Raw genomic sequence first — 16,328 nt, 5'->3', positions numbered from 1 at the left:
GATTGATTAAAGGAAAAACAAAGTTTTAGAAAGCATGACTAGAAAAGAAGAGAGAGTAATTAACCCCAAACACTGAGTGACTAGAGAGTATACACACAATCCAGTGAGGGTTCAATAGCTCATTCTCATATGTCCATGTTTAATTATTAATTGTCTTGCAAGTTGTGAACTATCTTAACTCAACTCAATTGTAACTGTGCTTTGATATGATTTGGCCCTAATTGTACATGTATGATTCCTTGAAGATATGAATTAATTTAACTACATGTAAGCCTTATATATAGGTGAATAATAACTAGAATTACATGACTCATTTAGGTAGTTGCATTTAGAATAGATTGCATTGCATATGATTCCACCATTTTACCTTTACTCTTTTCTCTTGGATTTAGCATGAAGACATGCTATTATTTAAGTGTGGGGAGGTTGATAAACCACTATTTTATGATATATCTTGTGCTTAAATTGAATGATTTTATCAACTCTTCACCCACTTATTCATATGAATTTGCATGGTTTTACAATTCCTTCCTTATGATATGACATATGAGAAAACATGTTTCTTATGCTTTGAAATTATTAAATTTAATTATCCTTTATTACCATTCGATGCCGTGATTTGTGTGTTAAGTACTTTCAAGTTTTATAGGGCAGGAATGACTTAAAGGATGGAAAGGAAACAAACAAAAATGGAAGGAAAGCACAAATTGGAGTTTTTAGAGAAACTGGCAGCGACGCGTCCGCATGGACGACGCGAACGCGTGCTTTGCGTAAATTGGCATCGACGCAAGCGCATAAATGACGTGAACGCGTGACTCGCGAAACACAACTAACGCGGACGTATGACTGACGCGACCGCGTGGAAGAGCAACACTCCAGATGATGCGACCGCGTGACCAACGCGGATGCGTGACATGCGCGATCTGTAGAATTTGTAGAAGTCGGCCCCAGTGACTTCTGGGCCCTTTTTGGTCCAAATCCAAGCCTAGAGAACACAGATTAAAGGGCTATAAATGGAGGAATCCATCCATTCATCAAGATACTAGACACTGGATACATCATACAACATACATTCATACATAGTTTTAGGATTTAGATGTAGTTTTTAGAGAGAGAGGCCCTCTCCTCTCTCTTAGGATTAGGATTAGGATTAGGATTTTTGTTAGGATTTAGGAATATTTTCATCTTCTTTATCTCAGGTTCAATGTTCCTTTTATTTATTTTCCAACTTAATTTATGAACTCCCATGTTACATTTGATATCTTTATTAATTCAATTTGAGGTATTTCAGACTCATGATTGCTTTCTTCTATTTATTATATAAATAATTTATATTTTTCCCTTTTGGCTTTGGTTGATTAATTGGTAACTCTTGAGTCGTCAAACTCATTGTGATTGATAATTGTTATCTTTGCTGATTAATTTAGATTCCTATAACTCTAGTCTTTTCCTAGGAGTTGACTAGGACTTTAGGTGTTAAATTGATTTGTCCACTTAACTTACCTTCATAGTTAGAGGTTGACTTAGTGGTAGCAAAAATATAATTCCCATCACCATTGATAAGGATAACTAGGATAGGACTTTCAGTTTTCATACCTTGCCAAGAGTTTTATTAGTTATTAATTTATTAATTCCTGCAATCTCTTTCTCCTGTTCAAAACCCTTTCAAACCCAAAATAATGTTTTCCATAACCAATAATAAATCATGCTTCCCTGCAATTCCTTGAGAAGACGACCCGAGGTTTGAATACTTCGGTTTATAAATTTTATTGGGTTTGTTACTTGTGACAACCAAACGTTTGTACGAAAGGATTTTCTATTGGTTTAGAAGCTATACTTACAACGCAATTACTTTTATTAAATTCTTTACCGATAGAAAATCCTTTCGTCAACTAACTCACCAGTCGGAGCCTTTTGAAAGTAGCCCCTGTGATGAAAAACAGGAACCATGAAAATATCTACCATCTGTAGCATTGTTTGACTCAACGATAGCACTAAACATTAGCAAATACACAACTACCTAAGCCATAAGCCCCCCCCCCCACACAACCCATCTTCCATGCCCCTCCCAACACTACATTACACCACCTAAACCCCAACCCACGACATGCATAGTAGATAACTTTCGAAAGTAACAGTCCCATTCATTTTCACAATAAGGGTACTTACCAGTACAGATTACACCCTCAACTCCACCAACGAAGCTTTACCGGTGCAACGTTACACGAAAACGACGAAGGGAAGAAGATCAATTGTTTTTTTTAGGGAAAGATCATACATATGTGTGCTAGGGCATCAGGTAATTGTGTGTGATTCATATGGACTTCTTTGGAATTATGTTGAAACTCAAGGACTACAGCCAATGTTCTCAAAATGTTGCCGTTTTAAATCATAAGGACCTATTTGTCCAACACTTTTTCCAAAATGGCCACACCAAGCTTGCTCAACGGTACCGTCTTGACACCTAGACCCAACACACGCCAACTAAATGATACATCACCTGTCTCCGTTACGTTTGGGAGAGCATTTTGCACGGAAGGATCGATCCGTCACACGTTTTGAATAGTAAGGGGCATTTTAGTATTTTTAGATCTTCAGGGATGAATTAGTCCATGATTTAAAAGCTCAGGGACTAATTTGTCCTTTTTTCTAATTTTTATATTACATGATATAAATATAAAAAGTGGAGTTCAAATTTTTTTCTCTTATTTTTTAAACAAGTTAAGTACTAATTCTTTAAACACTATAGAACTCCCCCAAAACCAATACCATTAATTAAATATCCCAAATAAATTACTATCTTAATCAAAATCATGAATTCATAGGTCATAGCTACAAGTAGAGCAATTCACTCGTACTACTATTCCATATGTTCAAGTATTTGTATCGTTTTCTTTTTTCGATCTGGTTACGTTGTATTTATCTTCTTTCTATTCTTTTTCGTTTTCTTCTTCAATATGCACTTATGAATCAAAACAATGAATGACTCAACTTTAAATCAGTTGAATGAGAGCGATACAGATTATTCTTCTAAAACGAATCAAACTGATGACGAAGTTTGGATTATTCAATTTTGAATCGAATTGAATGGAATGCAATTGCAAATTTGAATTGAATTAAATGGATAGAGGTGTACTGAATTGAATTGAATTGATAATCTGTAAATTGTAGGCAGAGTTGTTTGAATTTGATTTTATATAATGGATTATGTTTCGTTCACTTAGTACTATACAATTGTTTCACCATGAGTACTGTGTTTGGTTCATTATTGGTACACAAAATTGTGATCACACTTTTCACAACTCCGCACAACTAACTAGCAAGTGCACTGGGTCATCCAAGTAATACCTTACGTGAGTAAGGGTCGATCCCACGGAGATTGACGGCTTGAAGCAAGCTTTGGTCATCTTATAAATCTCAGTCAAGCGGATTCAAATGGTTATGAGGATTTGATAATTAAAAGATAAATAAAACAGAAAATAACATAGAGATACTTATGTAATTCATTAGTGGGAATTTCAGATAAGCGTTTGGAGATGCTTTGTTGCTTCTGAACCTCTGCTTTCCTATTGTCTTCATCCAATCATGCGTCCTCCCTTCCATGGCAAGCTGTATGATCCTCTCAGTGAAAATGATCCGGCTACGGTTTCTGTATGGCTAATCAACTGTCGGATTTTTCGTCTCGGATGAAAAATACCAGGCACAGCTACCGCAGGGCTAATCATCTGTCGGTTCTCACTTGTGTCGGAATAGGATACCTTGATCCTTTTGCACACTATCACTGCGCCTAACAGTTGTGAGTTTGAAGCTCGTCACAGTCATCCCGTCCTAGATCCTACTCAAAATACCACAGACAAGGTTTAGACTTTCCAGATCTCAGGAATGCTGCCAATTGTTTGTAGCCTATACCGCAAAGGTTCTAATCTCAGATTTGGATGCTCTGTTGTCAGGAGAGACGATGCGAATTGCGGATCAGAGACCCAAGAGAATAAACTCCAGCTGTCGTCCAATGACTACATTAAACATCATGTAGACCGCTTGTTGTTGTCAGGCACGCGGATCTTGGCTAAGCGAGTAACGAAGATAATGGGTGATTGTCACGGGTCACCCCGTCATTCTGACTTAACTGAATTAAGTACGAGAGTATATCTTGGAGAAGAAGTATGCGTGAATTGAAAGAAAAATAATAGTACTTGCATTAATTCATGAGGAACAGCAGAGCTCCTCACCTTAATCTATGAGGTGTAGAAACTCCACCGTATAAAATACATAAGAGAAAAAGGTCTAGGCATGGCCGAATGGCCAGCCTCCCAGAGTGATCAAAAGATCAAAAGATGATCCAAAGATATTCCAAAAGATCCCAAATACAATAGTCAAAAGAGCTATTTATACTAAACTAGTAACCTAGATTTACAGAAAATGAGTAGATAGTGTAGAAATCCACTTTCGGGGCCCACTTAGTGTGTGCTTAGGTTGAGTTTTGAAGTTTTCACGTGCATAGGCCATCCTTGGAGTTAAACGCCAGCTTGGGTGCCAGTTTGGGCGTTTAACTCTAGCTTTGGTGCCAGTTCTAGCGTTTTACGCCAAAAAAGGGTCTCTGGTGGAAGTTTGGACGCCAGTTTGGGCCATCAAATCTCGGGCAAAGTATGGACTATTATACATTGCTGGAAAGCCCAAGATGTCTAATTTCCAACGAAATTGAGAGCGCGCCAATTTGGCTTCTGTACCTCTAAAAAATCTACTTCGAGTGTAGGAGGGTCAGAATCCAACAGCATCTGCAGTCCTTTCTCAGCCTCTGAATCAGATTTTTGCTCAGGTTCCTCAATTTCATCCCGAAAATATTTGAAATCACAGAAAAACACACAAACTCATAGTAAAGTCCAGAAATGTGGTTTTTGCATAAAAACTAATAAAAATATACTAAAAAGTAACTAAAACTTACTAAAAACTACCTAAAAACAATGCCAAAAAGCATATAAATTATTTGCACATCACAACACCAAACTTAAATTGTTGCTTGTCCCCAAGCAACTAAAAACAAAATAGGATAAAAAGAAGAGAATATACAATAAATTCCAAAACATCAATGAAGCTTAGTTTCAATTAGATGAGCGGGACTAGTAGCTTTTTGTTTTTGAACTGTTTTGACATCTCACTTTATCCTTTGAAGTTCAGAATGATTGGCATCCATAGAAACTAAGAATTCAGATAGTGTTATTGATTCTCCTAGTTCAGTATGTTGATTCTTGAAAACAGCTACTTATGAGTCTTAGTCGTGACTCTAAGCATCTTGTTTTCCAGTATTACCACCGGATACATAAATGCTACAGGCACATAACTGGGTGAACCTTTTCAGATTGTGACTCAGCTTTGCTAGAGTCCCCAATTAGAGGTGCCCAGAGTTCTTAAGCACACTCTTTTGCTTTGGATCACGACTTTAACCACTCAGTCTCAAGCTTTTCACTTGGATCTTCATGACATAAGCACATGGTTAGGGACAGCTTGATTTAGCTGCTTAGGCCAGGATTTTATTCCTTTGGGCCCTTCTATCCACTGATGCTCAAAGCCTTGGATCCTCCTTACCCTTGCCTTTTAGTTTAAAGGGTTACTGACTTTTTGCTCTTGCCTTTTGGTTTAAAGAGCTATTGGCTTTTTCTGCTTGCTTTTTCTTTTTCTTTCTTTTTTTTTTCTTTATTTTTCGCATTTTTTTGCAAGCTTTGTATTTTTCACTGCTTTTTCTTGCTTCAAGAATCAATTTTATGATTTTTCATATTATTAATAACATTTCTCTTTTTTTTATCATTCTTTCAAGAGCCAATAATTTTAACATTCATAAACTTCACTATAAAAAATATGCAATGTTCAAGCATTCATTCAGAAAACAAAAAGTATTGCCACCACATCAAAATAATTAAACTATTTTCAAGATAGAATTCGAAATTTATGTACTTCTTGTTCTTTTGCAAATAGAAACATTTTTTCATTTAAGAAAGGTGAAGGATTCATGGACATTTATAGCTTTAAAACATAGACACTAGACACTAATGATCATGTAATAAAGACACAAATATAGACAAAACATAAAGCATAAAAAAATGAAAAACAAAGAAATAAGAACGAGAAAATTAAAGAACGGGTCCACCTTAGTGACGGCGGCTAGTTCTTCCTCTTGAAGATCCTATGGAGTGCTTAAGCTCCTCAATATCTCTTCCTTGCCTTTGTTGTTCCTCCCTCATGGCTCTTTGGTCCTCTCTAATTTCATGGAGGATAATGGAGTGCTCTTGGTGCTCCATCCTTAGTTGCTCCATATTGGAACTCAAATCTCCTAAAGAGGTGTTGAGTTGCTCCCAATAGTTGTGTGGAGGAAAATACATCCCTTGAGGCATCTCAGGGATCTCTTGATGAGGAACTTCCTCATGCTCTTGCTGAGGTCCATGAGTGGGCTCTCTTGTTTGCTCCATCCTCTTTTTAGTGATGGGGTTGTCCTCTTCAATGAGGATGTCTTCCTTTATGATAATTCTGGCTGAATTTCATGACAGATGAGATGAGGGAAGGCTAACCTTGCCAAAGTGGAGGGCTTGTCAGCCACCTTATATAGTTCTAGAGGTATGATCTCATGAACTTCCACTTCCTCTCCAATCATGATACTATGGATCATGATAGCCCAATCCACGATTACTTCGGACCGGTTGCTAGTAGGAATGATAGAGCGTTGGATGAACTCTAACCATCCTCTAGCCACGGGTTTGAGGTCAAGCCTTCTTAGTTGAACCGGCTTGCCTTTGGAGTCTCTCTTCCATTGGGCTCCTTCCACACAGATATCCATGAGGACTTGGTCCAACCTTTGATCAAAGTTGACCCTTCTTGTGAAAGGATGAAGATCTCCTTGCATCATTGGCAAGTTGAATGCCAACCTCACGGTTTCCGGACTGAAATCTAAGTATTTCTCCCGAACCACTGTGAGCCAATTCTTTGGGTCAGGTTCACACTTTGATCATGGTTCTTAGTAATCCATGCGTTAGCATAGAACTCTTGAACCATTAAGATTCTGACTTGTTGGATGGTGTTGGTGAGAACTTCCTAACCTCTTCTTCGAATCTCTTATCGGATCTCCGGATATTCGCTCTTTTTGAGTTTGAAAGGGACCTCGGGGATCACCTTTTTCTTGGCCACAACTTCATAGAAGTGGTCTTGATGGATCTTTGAGATGAATCTCTCCATCTCCCATGACTCGGAGGTGGAAGCAATTGCCTTCCCTTTCCTCTTTCTAGAGGTTTCTCCGGTCTTAGGTGCCATTAATGGTTATGAAAAAACAAAAAGTAACACTTTTTCCCATGCCAAACTTAAAAGATTTTCTCGTCCTCGAGTAAAAGAAGAAAGAAATGAGAGAAGAAGAAGAAATGGAGGAGATGGAGGTGTAGGAGTGGTTCGGCCAAGGGGGGTTGGGAGTGTTTGTGATGTGTGAAAATGAAGGAATAATGAGGGGTATTTATAGGGTAAGGAGGAGAGGGAATCCGTGTGATAGGGGTTGGGTTTGGGAGGAAAATGGTTTGAATTTGAGTGGGTGGGGGTAGGAGGGGTTTATTTTTGGGAAATAGTGAACGAATGTGAGTGGTGAAAAGATTATGGGGAAGATGGTAGGATTTGATAGGTGAATGCTATTTGGGGAAGAGTGTTATGGGAAGGTGTGAAGAGGAATGAGAGTAAGTTGGGGTAGGTAGGGATCCTGTGGGGTCCATAGATCCTGAGGTATCAAGGATTTCTCATTCCTGCACCTTTCTGGCGTTTAAACGCCCTCTATGTGGCATTTCTGGCATTAAACGCCAGGCTGATACCCCTTTCTGGCGTTAAATGCCAGTCTGGCTGCCAGTTCTGGCGTTTAACGCCCAGAATGGTGCCAGACTGGGCGTTAAACGCCCAATTTTCTAGCCTTACTGGCGTTTAAATGCGAGTAAGCTCATCCTCCAGGGTGTGCTGATTTTGATGCTATTTTTTATTTTGCTTTAATTCTGCAGGTATTTTTGTGACTCCACATGATCATCAACCTAAAGAAAACATAGACTAACACTAAAAAATAAAATGAAAAAATAATTAATATAGATAAATAAAATTGGGTTGCCTCCCAATAAGCGCTTTTTTAATGTCAATAGCTTGACAGAAAGCTCTTACAGAGCTTCACAGATGCTCAGAGCATAGTTGTGGCCTCCCAACACCAAACTTAGAAGTTGAGTGTGGGGGCTCTATCTGACTCTGTATTGAGAGAAGCTTTTCATGCTTCTTCTCCATGTTTACAGAAGAGGATCCTTGAGTCTAAAATACAAGGTAGTCCCCATTCACTTGAAGGACTAACTCTCCTCTGTCCACATCAATCACAGCCTTTGCTGTGGCTAGGAAGGGTCTTCCAAGGATGATGGATTCATCCTCATCCTTCCAGTGTCTAGGATTATGAAGTCAGCAGGGATGTAAAGGCCTTCAACTTTCACTAAGACATCCTCTACAAGGCCATAAGCCTATTTCATTGATTTGTCTGCCATCTCTAGTGAGATTCTTGCAGCTTGTACCTCAAAGATCCCTAGTTTCTCTATTACAGAAAGTGGCATGAGGTTGATACCTGACCCCAGGTCACACAGAGCCTTTTCAAAGGTCATGGTGCCTATGGTGCAAGGTATTAAGAACTTTCCGGGATCCGGTTTCTTTTGAGGTAATGTCTGCTGAATCCATGTATTCAGTTCATTGATGAGCAATGGAGGTTCATCCTCCCAAATCTCATTACCAAATAACTTGGTAGTCAGCTTCATGATTGCTCCTAGATACTGAGCAACTTGCTCTTCAACAGTGTCTTCGTCCTCTTCAGAGGAAGAATATTCATCAGAGCTCATGAATGACAATAGTAAGTTCAGTGGAATCTCTATGGTTTCTGTATGAGCCTCAGATTCCTTTGGTTCCTCAATAGAAAACTTCTTATTGGTCAGTGGACGTCCCTTGAGGTCTTTCTCACTGGGAATCATTGCCTTTTCACTCTCTCCAGGTTCGGCCATTTTGGTTATAGTTATGGCCTTGCACTCTCTTTTGGGATTCTCTTCTGTATTGCTTGGGAGAGTACTAGGAAGAGTTTCAGTAACTCTTTTACTTAGCTGACCCACTTGTGCCTCCAAATTTCTGATGGAGGACCTTGTTTCATTCATGAAACTGAGAGTGGTCATAGATAGATCAGAGACTATGTTTGCTAAGTCAGAGAGGCTCTGCTCAGAATTTTCTGTCTGTTGCTGAGAAGATGATGGAAAAGGTCTGCTATTGCCAAACTTATTTCTCCCACCATTATTGTTGTTGAAGCCTTGTTGAGGCTTCTGTTGATCCTTCCATGAGAAATTTGGATGATTCCTCCATGAAGAATTATAGGTGTTTCCATAGAATTCTCCCATGTAATTCACCTCTTCCATTGCAGGATTTTTAGGGTCATAAGCTTCTCCTTCAGAGGAGGTTTCTTTAGCACTGCCTGATGCAGCTTGCAATCCAGTCAGATTCTGAGAAATCATATTGACTTGCTGAGTCAATATTTTGTTCTGAGCCAATATGGCATTCAGAGTATCAATCTCAAGAAATCATTTTTTTCTGAGTCATCCCATTATTCACAGGATTTCTTTCAGAAGTGTACATGAACTGGTTATTTGTAACCATCTCAATGAGTTCCTGGGATTCTGCAGGGGTTTTCAGATGAAGAGATCCACCAGCAGAATGGTCCAATGACATCTTAGACAATTTAGACAGACCATCATAGAATATACATATGATGCTCCATTCTGGAAGCATGTCAGAAGGACACCTTTTGGTTAATTGCTTGTATCTTTCCCAAGCTTCATAGAGGTATTCACCTTCCTTCTGTTTGAAGGTTTGGACTTCCACTCTAAGCTTGCTCATCTTTTGAGGTGGAAAGAATTTCGTTAAGAAAGTACTGACCAACTTGTCCCAAGAGTTCAGGCTTTCTCTAGGTTGTGAGTCCAACCATATTCTAGCTCTATCTCTTACAGCAAAGGGGAAAAGCATAAGTCTGTAGACCTCGGGATCAACCCTATTGGTCTTGACAGTATCACCGATCTGCAAGAATTCAGCTAAGAACTGATGAGGATCTTCTGATGGAAGTCCATAAAACTTGCAATTCTGCTGCATTAGAGAAACTAATTGAGGCTTAAGCTCAAAGTTGTTTGCTCCAATGGCAGGAATTGAGATGCTTCTTCCATAGAAGTTGGAAGTTGGTGTAGTACAGTCACCAAGCATCTTCCTTGCATCTTTAGCATTGTTGTTGGGTTCGGCTGCCTTGTCTGCTTCTTTTTTGATTTCTCTGTAAGGTCCTTTATGGAGTGTTGTGCTTTAGCTTCTCTTAGCTTCTTCTTCAGAGTCCTTTCAGGTTCAGAATCCGCTTTAACAAGAATGTTTTTATCCCTATTTCTGCTCATATGAAAAAGAAGAGAACAAAAGGGAGTAGTGGAATCCTCTCTGTCGCAGTATAGAGATTCCTTGATGTGTTAGAAGAAAATAAGAATAGAGGAATAAGGTAGAGAGAGAATAAGAAGAATTCGAACACAGAGGGAGGGAGAGAGTTCAAATTATAAGTAGAAGAGAAGTGTTAGCAAATAAATAGAAAGAGATGAGAGAGAGATTATTCAAAAATTAAAACTAAAACAATTAGTTAATTAAAAAGATTTTTGAAAAAGTGGTTAGTGATTTTTGAAAATTGGAAGTGGAAAAGTGGTTAGGTGGTTTTGAAAAAGATAAGAAATAGTAATTAATTGAAAAAGATTTGAAAATAATTTTGAAAAGATAAGAAGTTAGAGAAAAGATTTTGAAATCAAAATTTAAAAAGATATGATTGAAAAAGATATGATTTTAAAAAGATATGATTGAAAAGATATGATTGAAAAAGATTTTATTTTTAAAATTGATGACTTGACTAACAAGAAACTAAAAGATATGACTCTAAAATTCAAAGATTGAACCTTTCTTAACAAGAAAGTAACAAACTTGCAATTTTTTGAATCAAAACATTAATCGTTAGTAAGGATTTTTGAAAATGTGGAAAGATAAGATTTTAAAGTTATGAATTAAAACAAGAAAATTTGAAAAAACTTGAATTGGAAATGAAATTACCTCCCTTGTGTCATCCTGGTGTTAAACGCCCAGAATGATATCCATTCTGGCGTTTAACGCCCATGTGGCTGCCTCTTTGGGCGTTTAACGCCCAGCCAGATACTCTGGCTGGCGTTAAACACCAGAAATCCTTCTTTACTGGGCGTTTTTTTAAACGCCCAGAATGGTACCTTTACTGGTGTTAAACGCCCAGAATGATAGCCATTCTGGTGTTTAACGCCCAAATTGCCTCTTTACTGGTGTTTTAACGCTAGTGAGCTCTTTTTCTCTGTGATTCTTCTGCCTTATGTTTTGAACCTTCATTTCTCTGTATTATTTACTTGAAAATATATTTTTTATTTTTGAATTTTTAATGAAGAGAGAGAAAAATAACAAAATGAGATAAAACATAAAAATGCAAGATCAAAACAAGTAATGCATGCAAGGACACTTTGAATGTCAAGATGAACATCAAGAACACTTTGAAGATCATGATGAACATCAAGGACATATTTTTTAAAATTTTTTTAAGAAAAGAAAGACATGCAAGACACCAAACTTAGAAATTTTGAATGTTCAAACACTATGATTTTGAAAATGCATATGAAAAACAACATAAAACACAAAACAAGAAAATCATGAGATTGAACAAAGGAAATCATCAAGAACAACTTAAAGATCACAGAAGAACACAATGCATATTTTTTTCGAAAACTTAGGAAAATTAAAAACTTGCAATTGACACCAAACTTAAGAATTGACACTAGACTCAAACAAGAAACACAAAATATTTTTGTTTTTTTATGATTTTATTAAATTTTTTTGTATTTTTTGAAAATAAAAATAAAAAGCTTAAACATAAAATAAAATTACCCAATCTAAGCAACAAGATGAACCGTCTGTTGTCCAAACTCGAACAATCCCCGGCAACGGTGCCAAAAACTTGGTGAATGAAATTGTGATCACACTTTTCACAACTCCGAACAACTAACCAGCAAGTGCACTGGGTCGTCCAAGTAATACCTTACGTGAGTAAGGGTCGATCCCACGGAGATTGACGGCTTGAAGCAAGCTTTGGTCATCTTGTAAATCTCAGTCAGGCGGATTCAAATGGTTATGAGGATTTGATAATTAAAAGATAAATAAAACGGAAAATAACATTAAGATACTTATGTAATTCATTGGTGGGAATTTCAGATAAGCGTTTGGAGATGCTTTGTTGCTTCTGAACCTCTGCTTTCCTATTGTCTTCATCCAATCATGCGTCCTCCCTTCTATGGCAAGCTGTATGATCCTCTCAGTGAAAATGGCCCGGCTACGGTTTCTGTACAGCTAATCAACTGTCAGATTTCTCGTCTCGGATGAAAAATACCAGGCACAGCTACCGCAGAGCTAATCATCTGTCGGTTCTCACTTGTGTCGGAATAGGATCCCTTGATCCTTTTGCACACTGTCACTACGCCCAACAGTCGTGAGTTTGAAGCTCGTCACAGTTATCCCGTCCTAGATCCTACTCGGAATACCACAGACAAGGTTTAGACTTTCCGGATCTTAGGAATGCTGTCAATTGTTTCTAGCCTATACCATGAATGTCTAATCTCAGATTCGGATGCTCTATTGTCAGGAGAGATGATGTGAATCGTGGATCAGAGACCCAAGAGAATAAACTCCAGCTGTCGTCCAATGACTACGTTGAACATCATGTAGACCGCTTATGGTTGTTAGGCACGCGGATCTTGGCTAAGCGAGTAACGAAGATAATGGGTGATTGTCACGGGTTACCCCTTCATTTTGACTTAACTGAATTAAGTACGAGAGTATATCTTGGAGAAGAAGTAGGCGTGAATTGAAAGAAAAATAATAGTATTTGCATTAATTCATGAGGAACAGCAGAGCTCCTCACCTTAATCTATGAGGTGTAGAAACTCCACCGTATAAAATACATAAGAGAAGAAGGTCTAGGCATGGCCGAACGGCCAACCTCCCAAGGTGATCAAAAGATCAAAAGATGATCCAAAGATATTCCAAAAGGGTCTCTAGTGGGCGTTTGGATGCCAGTTTGGGCCATCACATCTCGGGCAAAGTATAGACTATTATACATTGCTGGAAAGCCCAAGATGTCTACTTTCCAACGCAATTAAGGGCGTGCCAATTGGGCTTCTGTAGCTCCAGAAAATTCACTTTGAGTGCAAGAGGGTCAGAATCCAACAACATCTGCAGTCCTTTCTCAGCCTCTGAATCAGATTTTTGTTCAGGTCCCTCAATTTCAACCAGAAAATACCTAAAATCACAGAAAAATACACAAACTCATAGTAAAGTCTAGAAATATGGTTTTTGCATAAAAACTAATAAAAATATACTAAAAAGTAACTAAAACTTACTAAAATTACCTAAAAACAATGCCAAAAAGCATATAAATTATTCGCTCATCAATTATGCAGAAAGTTGTTTGAATTTAATTTTATATAATGGATTATGTTTTGTTCACTCAGTACTATACAATTGTTTCACCATGAGTACATGTTCGGTTCATTATGCAGAAAGCTGTTCGAATTTGATTTTATATAATAGATTATATTTCGTCCACTTAATACTATACAATTGTTTCACCATGAGTACTGTGTTTGATTCATTATCCATTATATAAAATCAAATTCAAATAGCTTTTTGTATAATGAACTAAACATAGTATTCATGGTGAAACAATTGTATAGTACTGAGTGAACGAAACATAATCTATTATATAAAATCAATTTCGAACAGCTTTCTGCATAATCAACTGAACACGTACTCATGGTGAAACAATCGTATAGTACTGAATGAACGAAACATAATCTATTATATAAAATCAAATTCAAACAGCTTTCTGCATAATGAACCGAACACACTATTCATGGTGAAACAATTGTATAGTACTGAATGAACGAAACATAATCCATTATATAAAATCAAATTCAAACAGCTCTGCTTATAATTTACAGATTATCAATTCAATTCAATTCAGTACACCTCCGTCCATTCAATTTAATTCAAATTAGCCATTGCATTCCATTCAATTCGATTTAAAATTGAATAATCCAAACTTCGTCAGTTTGATTCATTTCAGAAGAATAATCCAAATCGCTCTCATTCAACTGATTTGAAGTTGAGTCATTCATTATTCCGATTCAGAAGTGCAGATCGAAGAAGAAAACGAAGAAGAATAGGAAACAGATAAATGCAACGTAACAAGATCGAAAGAAGAAAATGATCGAGAAGATGAACGCGACAAGAGGAGAACGACGAAGGCAAAGCAGATCAACAAGGAAGAATGCGAACAGAGAAGAAAAAGAAGAACGCCAGCAGAGAAAAAGGTTTACATTGCAGCAGAAGATTTACGTTGAGTAAAGTTTTAAGTTGCAACATATTATATGTAGCGCGTGTATGACAAACGAGTGAGGGAGGAGGGAAGCGCGTCTGGCCAATATTACTTGGATAACTTGGATACATCTTTTACATGAATATAAAGCATTATTATTTTTAGTTTTTACAAAGTTTAGATACAGCAGAAAATAAAAAGCTGCTCCAAAAGTGTCTTGATGATGATCAACTATTCCATCTTAGCCAAAAAAATTTTCAACAATGTATTTCCTATAAGCTTTAGTCACCCTATTTTTTAGATAACAAATCTAATCACAATTATAATTATGGAAAATGCTACTCATCCTTTAAATATTATTTTTTATTTCGCCTTTAAAAATAAATTTTTATTATTTTAATTTTTTAATTAATCATGTTTCTTATTTTTAAGGAACTACTTTTTTATTTAATTTATTATTATATTTGTCACCATAAAATTTATAACCACTTACAATGCATTAATTTTTTTCAAATCAAACCATAAATTTTGTAACAACTTTTTGTGCACTAAATCAGTGAAGTTTTTAAAATAAATTAAACTCACTTCAATTATTTTTTTTATTTAAAATATTTAAAACTCATGGCCAAATCACATCTAAAATTAAAGAAACAACATAAATACATCCAAAATTATGTATTAACACATCGAAATTATTGGCATTGTGATTCTAAATTACATATTAGACAAAGAAAAATTAGACTCAAATACACATTCAAAATTATAAGAATGCACTCTAAATATTTTATCAACACATCTAAAATTCATGTAAAAAACTTATATATGGACATGAAAACATAATGAACAACATAAGCACATTCAAAATTAAGTATTGACATATCTAAATTATGTTAACATTATAGCTTTCAAATCAAACATACGAGTACAAAAAAAATTATAAACAAACACATTTAAAAAAACAAAAAAAAACACATATACTTCCAATATTATGCATAAATTGAAAAAAAATAGAACTTTTTATTAAACAAACAAAAAGGATAACCAGAGACAGAAAAGAAGTGTGATGCGAGGGAGGAGACAGGGGAAGGCGCGCATCGACGGAAGAGACGTAGGAGGAGGGGTGGTTGCGCGTGGCACGAGGGAGGTGACTAGGGACGAAAGGCGCGCATCGACGGAGGAGGCGCGGGTCTACAGTGCAAGGGAGGTCAGCGTCGCTGAAGAAGGAGATCATCGCAGGAGAGATGTACGGTACAAGAGAAGACGAAAGTGACCACAGATGAAGAGAGAGAGGCACTGCAGTTTTAAATTTTTACAGAGGAAAGATTTTACTAATAAAAATCTGATTTGAAATATATAAGATTTTATTTGAGATTTCGTAGGGTTTATAATATTTAAATTTAAAATTTAAAATTTTAATTTTAGTTAATTTATTTTTATAGATTTGTATTTAAATTTTTAAAAAAAGCCATTAAATCTATTTCAATATGTTTATTTTATTTTTTAAATTAATGTAATAAAAGATTTGAATAAAAAATCCCTTTTAAAAGATATCTAATTATACTTATAATTAATTAATTATATTAGCTTAGCTTAATTCTCATCATCTCTTATGATTGTAGTAATAAACATCCAAATTTCATATACTCTACCGATTACTATTCTTTAGACATGACCATAAAGATAAGTAGATAACTATCGATATAAATATTATTAAAATTTTAGGCATTTATTATTACTTATGAAGCAAAAGAGATTAATTAAGATAGACAATAAATTAAAGGGTCCATCTACTGTACAGATGTACTTTTGTACATATTTATAGATTTTTGTCTTTTATTGATTTAAA

The 16,328-nt window shown here is 36.4% G+C and overlaps 1 non-coding gene across 1 annotated transcript; it reads left to right on the top strand.

The window, feature by feature from the left end:
- Nucleotides 1–9,804: 9,804 nt before the first annotated feature.
- LOC130954919 (small nucleolar RNA R71) lies at nt 9,805–9,912 on the top strand. The gene has a single exon (XR_009076492.1). It is a non-coding gene; the product is annotated as a small nucleolar RNA R71 (small nucleolar RNA).
- The last annotated feature ends 6,416 nt before the right edge of the window (nt 9,913–16,328 follow it).

This window comes from Arachis stenosperma, chromosome 1 (assembly GCF_014773155.1).
Source record: "Arachis stenosperma cultivar V10309 chromosome 1, arast.V10309.gnm1.PFL2, whole genome shotgun sequence".
Taxonomy (NCBI): Eukaryota; Viridiplantae; Streptophyta; class Magnoliopsida; order Fabales; family Fabaceae; genus Arachis; species Arachis stenosperma.
Note: the sequence above shows the minus strand (reverse complement) of the source record. Positions and strands in the feature narration are given on the sequence as shown.